This window comes from Haliotis rubra, unplaced genomic scaffold, assembly GCF_003918875.1.
Source record: "Haliotis rubra isolate DU_JTF1 unplaced genomic scaffold, ASM391887v1 Scf398, whole genome shotgun sequence".
Taxonomy (NCBI): Eukaryota; Metazoa; Mollusca; class Gastropoda; order Lepetellida; family Haliotidae; genus Haliotis; species Haliotis rubra.
The window spans coordinates 884,029-894,393 of NW_025767077.1; the positions used below are offsets into that span (position 1 = coordinate 884,029).

At 38.1% G+C, this 10,365-nt stretch overlaps 2 long non-coding RNA genes across 2 annotated transcripts; both read left to right on the forward strand.

The window, feature by feature from the left end:
- Positions 1-416: 416 nt before the first annotated feature.
- LOC124287008 lies at positions 417-3,008 on the forward strand. The gene is made up of 2 exons (XR_006901176.1): positions 417-521; positions 2,822-3,008. It is a non-coding gene; the product is annotated as an uncharacterized LOC124287008 (long non-coding RNA).
- Positions 3,009-6,127: 3,119 nt separating this feature from the next.
- Positions 6,128-8,744, forward strand: LOC124287007. The gene is made up of 2 exons (XR_006901175.1): positions 6,128-6,257; positions 8,559-8,744. It is a non-coding gene; the product is annotated as an uncharacterized LOC124287007 (long non-coding RNA).
- The last annotated feature ends 1,621 nt before the right edge of the window (positions 8,745-10,365 follow it).

Consider the following 10,365-nt stretch of genomic DNA (forward strand, 5'->3'; position numbering starts at 1 on the left):
GTTTTCTGAAAAATGACAAAAAAAACTGCAGCCGTTATGTTTGACAGTATTTTACGTTACAGTTGTATTAAATGTTTATTACCTTACAGTGATACATTTGATAACCACTATGGAGCAAATAACTATATTTCCAGGTCGCATAACTCCTCGACGTTGTCTATAAATATAGAAATGCCTGTGTAACACATTCAATATTACTTTAGATGAACTAGAGAATCTATTTGGAAAGATTTCCATGATCACAAATGTGCACGCTAACTGAGAATGAGTGAAATACCGGTTGCGCCACACTAGTGACACCAGTTAAGCAGATCAGTAGTGGTACATGAAACACAAGGAAACTGGGAGTTATCTCCCTTCCGATAGTGCCGGTCGTCGCGTAGCTACCGATCTCAGCAAAACGACGCCATTGTTGTTGCTTGTTTACATCTGCTGTATCTCGCCATTGTTGGTCAATATCTATCTTCGATTTTGACGATCGCTTGAGTTTTTCCCCATACAGTCAAGCAGTTACGTTCAAGGTACCAATGAATCCCAGTTTTGTGACTTTGTTTCAGTCTGTTGTTAAATATGGCGACTGGCCGATGTGTATCTTTACTAACGATGTTAGCATTTTTGTTCTTGATGTCTGAAAAGACCCCTGTCAGTGTTACGTTGATCAATATGCTTCTTTGGGCCGTATTACACTCGAGAGAACAGCTTATATTACTTGTACTTAACTATGACTTTCAGTGTATTCTTTATTTCAAGAAGTTTCATCACTTCTCCACAACACAGAGGTCATGTTTCACCAGTTGCTTACCACTGCTGTCACTCCTGTCCCACGTCGAGTAGGTGTGCTAAGGTTTTAGAATAAAACTAAATTATTGAAACTGAAACTTGTATCAGCTCCTGTAGGGAACTAAAATGTAAGTCACACAGTATTTGTTTTCACAACAGGTCAATTTCTGAGACAAAATGCCTCGTGTCAAAGTGTTCATGTTCCATAACCTTCTCCTGTATGGCCAATTGTTCCGGTACACATGCATTACACCGGACCCTAACCCTCTCTAAATAATCCTAATGAATAAAATATATTGACCGTGGCAAGAAAATGGCTTTCGTGTCCCGTATGATGCATTCTTACCGTCTTTCCTTACCCAGCATACAACCCGCCCTTCATACCAGCCTTGTCTCATTATTTCTCTGTTCCCACTTCCCTCCCCACTAGCGTCCTTGTGTGTTCCACCCTGAGCCCCTGTCCAACCTTCCCACCTCCTCCATCTCTGTCCCCGACCCAGTCCCTGCCTCTGTTTCTGTCAACATCACCGGCCAAGTTATTGTGGCTGACACTGACTTTATTGAGATAGATCTGGGCAGTGAGGCAGACACACAACCCCGCCTACCCCAGTCCTTCCTGAGAGCCTTGCTGTCCCGTTTCATCCGTCTGGTGAAAAAGAGTCTTCACCTCCAACAAAAACGACGTATAAAGTGCCATTTTGTGGGACATTTGTGGCAAATAAGTCACAAACAACATCTGTTATAATTTCCAGTTGTTTGTTATTTCGTTAGTAAACTTTGTTTTGTTTTTTTGTTCAAATTGTTGTTTGCTGCATTATTTTGTTATATGACTGACTGACTGACTGAGTTTGGTTTTACGCCGACTTTTAGCAATATTCCAGCAACATCACGGCGGGGGACACCAGAAATGTTTGTTATATGAAGTATTCGCTACGTATGTTACATAATGGATCACAGTCAAGCATAACCCAAAGCTTCCAGTGACATTACAGAATTTTGCAGACCCATTTGTCTATCGGGAAACGTTTGTAGATCTCCACAGGTCTGTGACATCATGGCGAAAACGTATAGTATATGCAATAGGTGCGTTTTGTTCGCGCATACACATCCAGAATGGGATTTGAAAATTTGTAGCGATAAAATACCGCCTTATTCTTAATTTCTCATGCCACCCGATGTCCAAATACATTTTTAATCATTGAAACCTTGAAATCTAGAGATCGAATGAGTGGTGTTTTTCACTGCACGCTGTTACCATTATTCCGGCCATATCAGGGCGTAGGAGGTACATCATGTTGTTGACATCCGGATTACATATGGCAGCCGTTCCTGCTTCATTCCGACGGATTGTGATGATTTAAGCATAAGGACTGCACGTTATACCGGTATATTGCATATTTTCAAATGATACGTATGGCAATAGTTTTTTCTGAGATTGGTATATTGGGTAAAGAACATAAAGTTTGTTTGAATGTCTTTATGGTTTAAATTAAAATCTACACAGTCTTTCATTCACAACAAATATTTCCTTCCTTATTCAATGACAAAACGGCACACTGTAATCCTATAAATTGTATTTAAAAAATAAAATCCATGACTATGCAACCTAATTTTGAGATTGCTGCTATCAGAACCATAACATATGTCTAGGGACTTATAATGTAGAAAATAAGATTGCCATGCACAATTAGTGTCACTCACTGTCCCACACTTAAGTTCCCGATATATCGCAATACATATCGCACTACATTGCAAGACAATTTATTTGCCAATACACAGCCTTATTAAGCATACAGGTTACAGTTATCACAAGTCCGTGATTTATAGCAGGTATGAAGTATTACAGTTTACCGTCTAGTGAGGTATTTTGATACTCGCCGATTGTCATCGTGATCAGGGTGATCCAAGGTCCGGTTGTTTGTGATCTGGTCAGTGTGACGTAGGTTTGCATACATTTACATTACATGGGTTCAGTTCCAGTTGCTGTAAGTTGATATATTTTCAAGTTTCAAAGTTCATTATACAATGTATTTGTTTACAGTCCAGGAATATCAGTCGTGGGAGAGATAAAGACAAGTACCAGGTTCTACATCCATGATGTGACAGACAATGCCCAGCAACTGATGTATCCAGTACAGTTGACAGCCGGTATCGTGTCTCCAAACTCGAGACCTTGTACAAGATTTTTCAGTTCAGAGAATAAGTAATAAACTCGTTTCTGAAGTTCATCTCGTTGTTGTGTGATCCTTCTATATTTTGCGGTATTTAGCGGTATAGGAAATACTGGGAATCTGAGGGTTATCTCCCTCTCGGTTATGCCGTTCGTTGCTAAGCTACCGAACGACACCATTGTTGTTGCTAGAATACATCTGCTTTATCTCGCCATTGTCAGTCTATATCTTCCTTCGATTTTGAACTACGCTTGAGTTTAGTAACATGCAGTCAAGTAGTTACTTTCAAGGTACCAATTATTCCCGGTTTTAGGACTTTGTCCCACTGTTCAGTGTGGTTGATGGGCCGATGTGTACTGCCAGCATTTTTATTCGCCATCAGCTGATGAAATACCAGCGCCTTGAGCATGCACTAGTTGCACTAGTTGAACAGATTTCGTATATCAACATTTAGGTGTGTACGTTGACAAACGTAAGGGGTCTACTAACGTTCATTGATTCATTCATTCATAGGATATTTATATATAGCGCACATATCCTCACAACTAGTGCATGCTCAAGGCGCTGGTATTTCATCAGCTGATTTTAAGCAGCAGTCTCCCTGGTCATGGCACCACAGAGGCAGAAGGAAATATGTTTCCGGTTTATTGGTCTGACCAAAAGTGTCGCTTTTCCCCTTTATCGGTATTATCTTTGTATTGTGGATTAAAGGCGTAGTTGTGCCGTATTCGAATGCCCCTTTTCGTAGACATTCAAAGACTTTCAGGAGAGTTATGGCAAACTTGCACTTGACCAGACGAAAGGGGTATTAATCTTCAGCTATACCCAATCAAAACACGCTCGTACGCACTCACGCACACACATGCATGGAGCGTCAAGTGCAGTTTGTACTTTCATTTCTAGAAAAGCATGTTACCGTTACACGCACTTGACAGTCCAGTTTACATCGAAAGTCCGGACGCTCGGGGCAGACCTTGAGCGGACTTCGCAAAACATAATACTCTCTTAACTGGGGCCATAGGCCTCTCCCCGACTGAATGTCAATACGGCCAAATGTAAAATTATTCTTGTTTCACATTACCACCCGACTCAAAACTTCGACCTGACCCAACGATTTTATATATTTTTTACACTAGAGAAAATGCAACTTTGACTCTCAAAATGTGCATGGATTTTTCACACTTCTAAGTTTTGATTTTCTATCAGGGAAAAGGTGTAAATATCCACAGAAATTAAGTGGTTTGGGACATAAAAGAAAATTAAATACAAAAAAGAAAATCCGTGTAAAAATATTAAAAGTTAGTTTAGAAATATAGATACACTGGGTATTATGTGTTAATTTACCATTACCATTTCCATAATACATGAAAAATATATTCTTACGATATGTGTAACAACCCATTTGAGTTAAAAGTTGCATGTCGCCAGCGACGGTGTATATATTTGTTGCATCAAAAATAACACTGGTGATAGTGAATGTTATCATTTCATGCATCACGTGGACGATAGCATGCTGAATTTTACAGTGAGTTGGTCATTTAACCTAATATTTGAGGGTATTAGTAAGATTTTAATGAAATTCCACTGTCGCCAATTCTTTGGTATTTTACGTTATGCTCCAAAAGAAAGAAAACAACATGAAAAGAGAAAAGAATACACCCAGGAACGTTAAGAAAGTAATCGCTCATGTTTTATTGAAGACACTGAACATCAAATCTATTTGTTGTAATAACTTGTTAAACTATATGTTGGGAAGATACAATCATATACAGTATAGATAAGGGTGTATTTTACGTTACGACGTTATAAGACCATATACATAACTTGAGCACATCTATATGATCATCTGGTAAGAAGTATGCAACCTAGTTCCTTTTCCCGTCTCCTATATTTGCACTATGTCATTTGTTTAACTTGCGTGGCTCAAAATAATGACTGATGTATTTTACGTTACGTATTCCACGTTACGGTACTTTACGTTACTTATTCCACGTTACGGTATTTTACGTTACAGTTCCATATATGGCTGTTTAACATCACATAATGTGCATACGCCACTAACAAATTTGATGACGCCATGAAAACATGTTACGTCATTCATGCCGATTTCAATGTGCGTGCTGCTCATGATCTGAAGCTCTGAGGGGTTAAATCATCGGTATGTAAGTACTGAACTTTCAACCTTATGATTCTTGTATATGTGTACAAGTCAAACTGTTAAACGTTTATCAGTGCGTGTAATGAAGATAGTCTAATGAGATGTATCATGTATAATCATGCTCGGTAATGAAAAACACACTGAAATTACCATATGGCATTCGTAACGTAAAATACAGTTGCTGTAACGTAATATACAGTTAGATTGTACTGGCGTTAAATGAACACAAATTCCTATATAATCCAACGTTTGTTGCTAAACGTTTGTTAGAGATATGTCATTAATTTATTTGTATTTGCAGTTTTCTGAAAATGACAAAAACTGCAGCCGTTATGTTTGACAGTATCTTACGTTACAGTTGTATTAAATGTTTATTACCTTACAGTGATACATTTAATAACCACTATGGAGCAAATAACTATATTTCCAGGTCGCATAACTCCTTGACGTTGTCTATAAATATAGAAATGCCAGTGTAAGACATTCAATATTACTTTAGATGAACTAGAGAATCTATTTGGAAATTCTTGTATGAAGTTTCACCAATTGTCAATATAACGGTCAAATTCTATATAACATCTGATTACTTTTTTGATTTATTTGTGTTGAAATTAACTTTAGTTTGTTAAAGGATTTAGCAAACAATTAAAACAAGTTGTACTATAGTTTTACATATATCTAACATTAAATTATTTTGTGTGACGTAAAATAAACTATTAAATACCTCAAATGCTAGTAACTGCCGTTTATTAACAAACCATAAGGCATTGTATCCTATCATTCTGTACATAGGTCAAGTAAATAATACTTGCCGTTGTCATATCGAAGAAATTGTGTTCAGATAAAAATATAATCCGATTTCCATGATCACAAATGTACACGCTAACTGAGAATGAGTGAAATACCGGTTGCACTACACCAGTGACACCAGTTAAGCAGATCAGTAGTGGTACATGAAACACAAGGAAACTGAGAGTTATCTCCCTTCCGATAGTGCCGATCGTCGCGCAGCTACCGATCTCAGCAAAACGACGCCATTGTTGTTGCTTGTATACATCTGCTGTATCTCGCCATTGTTGGTCAATCTATCTTCGATTTTGACGATCGCTTGAGTTTTTTCCCCATACAGTCAAGCAGTTACGTTCAAGGTACCAATGAATCCGTGTTTTGTGACTTTGTTTCAGTCTGTTGTTAAATATGGCGACTGGCCGATGTGTATCTTTACTAACGATGTTTGCATTTTTGTTCTTGATGTCTGAAAAGACCCCTGGCAGTGTTACGTTGATCAATATGCTTCCTTGGATACTGTAAACGTGTTCTTTCTGTTTTTAACATCTGATTTTAGAGGTTTTCTGAAAATGGCGAATCCTTTCATGTGTAACGAACATTCTCTCAGACCGTATTACACTCGAGGGAACAGCTTATATTACTTGTACTTAACTATGACTTTCAGTGTATTCTTTATTTCAAGAAGTTTCATCACTTCTCCACAACACAGAGGTCATGTTTCACCAGTTGCTTACCACTGCTGTCACTCCTGTCCCACGTCGAGTAGGTGTGCTAAGGTTTTAGAATAAAACTAAATTATTGAAACTGAAACTTGTATCAGCTCCTGTAGGGAACTAAAATGTATGTCACACAGTATTTGTTTTCACAACAGGTCAATTTCTGAGACAAAATGCCTCGTGTCCAAGTGTTCATGTTCCATAACCTTCTCCTGTATGGTCAATTGTTCCGGTATACATGCATTACACCCGACCCTAACCCTCTCTAAATAATCCTAATGAATAAAATATATTGACCGTGGCAAGAAAATGGCTGTCGTGTCCCGTATGATTCATTCTTACCGTCTTTCCTTACCCAGCATACAACCTGCCCTTCATATCAGCCTTGTCTCATTATTTCTCTGTTCCCACTTCCCTCCCCACTAGCGTCCTTGTGTGTTCCACCCTGAACCCCTGTCCAACCTTCCCACCTCCTACATCTCTGTCCCCGACCCAGTCCCCGCCTCTGTTTCTGTCAACATCACCGGCCAAGTTATTGTGGCTGACACTGACTTTGTGGAGATAGATCTGGGCAGTGAGGCAGACACACAACCCCGCCCACCCCAGTCCTTCCTGAGAGCCTTGCTGTCCCGTTTCATCCGTCTAGTGAAAAGAGTCTTCACCTCCAACAAAAACGACGTATAAAGTGCCATTTTGTGGGACATTTGTGGCAAATAAGTCACAAACAACACCTGTTATAATTTCCAGTTGTTTGTTATTTCGTTAGTAAACTTTGTTTTGTTTTTTGTTCAAATTGTTGTTTGCTGCATTATTTTGTTATATGAAGTATTCGCTACTTATGTTACATAATGGATCACAGTCAAGCATAATCCAAAGCTTCCAGTGACATTACAGAACTCTGCAGCGCAATTTGTCTGTCGGGAAAACGTTTGTAGATCTTCACAGGTCTGTGACATCATGGCGAAAACGTATAGTATATGCAATAGGTGCATCGTGTTCGCGCATACACATCCAGAATGGGATTTTGAAAATTTGTAGTGAACATAAAATACCGCCGTATTCTTAATTTCTCATGCAATCAGATGTCCAAATACCTTTTTAATCATTGAAACCTTGAAATCTAGAGATCGAAGGAGTGGTGTTTTACACTGCTGTTAGTATTATTCCGGCCATATCAGGGTGTAGGAGGTACATCATGTTGTTGACATCCGGATTATATATGGCAGCCGTTCCTGCTTCATTCCGACGGGTTGTGATGATTTAAGCATAAGGATTGCATGGTATTACCGGTATATTGCAAATATTCAAATGATACGTATGACAATATTTTTTTCTGAGATTGGTATATTGGGTAAAGAACAAAGTTTTTGTGAGTGTCTTTATGGTTTAAATTAAAATCTACACAGACTTTCATTCACAACAAATATTTTCCTTCCTTATTCAATGACAAAACGGCTAACTGTAATCCGATTAATTGTATTTATAAAATAAAATCCATGACTATGCAACCTAATTTTGAGATTGCTGCCATCAGAACCATAACATCTGTCTAGGGACTTATAATGTAGAAAATAAGATTGCCATGCACAATTAGTGTCACTCACTTTCACATACTTAAGTTCCCGATATATCGCAATACGTATCGCACTACATTGCAAGACAATTTATTTGCCAATACACAGCCCTATTAAGCATACAGGTTACAGTTATCACAAGTCCGTGATTTATAGCAGGTATGAAGTATTACAGTTTACACTCTAGTGAGGTATTTTGATACTCGCCGATTGTCATCGTGATCAGGGTGGTCCAAGGTCCAGTTGTTTGTGATCTGGTCAATGTGACGTAGGTTTGCATACATTTACATTGCATGGGTCCAGTTCCAGTTGCTGTTAGTTCATATACTTTCAAGTTTCAAAGTTAATTATACAATTTATTTGTTTACAGTCCAGGAATATCAGTCGTGGGAGGGATACAGACAAGTACCAGGTTCTACATCCATGATGTGACAGACAATGCCCAGCGACTGATGTAGCCAGAACAGTTGACAGCCGGTATCGCGTCTTCTAACTCGAGACCTTGTACAAGAGTTTTCAGTTCAGAGAATACTACAATAAACTCGTTTCTGAAGTTCATGTCGTTGTTGTGTGATCCATGTGTATTTTGCGTGTTCAGCAATTCTTACATTGTAAGTTCGTTGTGACATTTCACACCCTGTAATACGCACCGTTGGTAACGTGATTGTTACTGGAATTCCGGAGTGTTATGGAGAATACAACGGATTGTTATGGGAATTCCGGAGTGTTATGGGGAATACAACGGATTGTTATGGGAATTCCGGAGTGTTATGGGGAATACAACGGATTGTTATGGGAATTCCGGAGTGTTATGGGGAATACAGCGGATTGTTATGGGGAATACAACGGATTGTTATTGGAATTCTGGAGTGTTATGGGGAATACAACGAATTGTTATGGGAATTCCGGAGTGTTATGATGAATACAACGAATTGTTATGGGAATTCAATAAGTATGCGTGTTTCAAATTTGTCTCGTTTTAGTGGTAAGTACTGACATTTCACCTTACCAAGTGATGTGTTTAGATTCACAAATAATCATTTCATGAAAATATGCATTTTCTAGGAAATGAAATTGTAATGGAGCAAGGAAAACATAGTGAACTTTCAAAATGTTCTTGACTTAGTAAAGTGACAGTTATATTCAAATAATCTTAATTAACGTTGTACACACTTTTACACTGTTCCTCTCTCTGAACTCCTCCCTCGTAACAAATAGTGAACTGTGTCAATATTTTAATGATAGTTTATTGGACAACTTATATATTATTGAATCATAATTCATGAAATTACAAATTCACAATTGTAGAACAATTATAATGCATCGTGTCAAATTAGAAAATGATTGTAATTGTAGTTTTTGAGTAAAGTGACTAAACACCGTCACGAAAAGTATTCTGCCAGACTATATACTAGTAATGGACAAGCTTTATAACGAAAAGACAGATGTAACTTTTAACCTACTGTGCTGGTTTGGTAACCTCTCTATTCAAAACAAAACTAAACTCAACAAAATTGTTATCACAGCACGCAAAATCATAGGCACTACATCTATCGGCCTACATTATGAGCAGCAAATTGTCAAAAAGGTGCAGAAAATTGTAAATGACAGCTCTCATATTCTATTTTACGATTACGAATTTCTTCCATCAGGATGTCGTCTGCGCATGCCAGTGGCTAGAACAAACAGGTTCCGATAATTGTTTTCCTTTGTCCATTATAAATACTGTATACCTGAAGAACGTTATCATTAAAGAGTAGCTTTTATGGTCTCTTAAACTTAATTAAGGTTAATAATAGTCTCTATAATAGTCATTTTAATAGATGACGCTGTGCACGATTGTTAAAAGCGAAAATAATCAAATACGGTGATTTGAAACTGTTCATTAAATATTTACACGACCCGTCGGTCTAGCCAGACACGATTTAAACTGGATCGGACCAGCTATGTAGTATTTACTAGACGATGTCGTTCGGAGGTGCCTTAGTGTCGAACCCTGTGATACACAGGGTATGACTCCCTTTCTTGACAGCAAGTATGTCTTGCAGCTCTCTGGTGACAACTGACAATATATGTGTGCATTGTTTTGTTGATGGGGAACCTATTAGTTCCAACATACATTTCAATATTGAAACAATGTCCCTTTAGATGCCATCACAGGAAAATGATAAGATCAT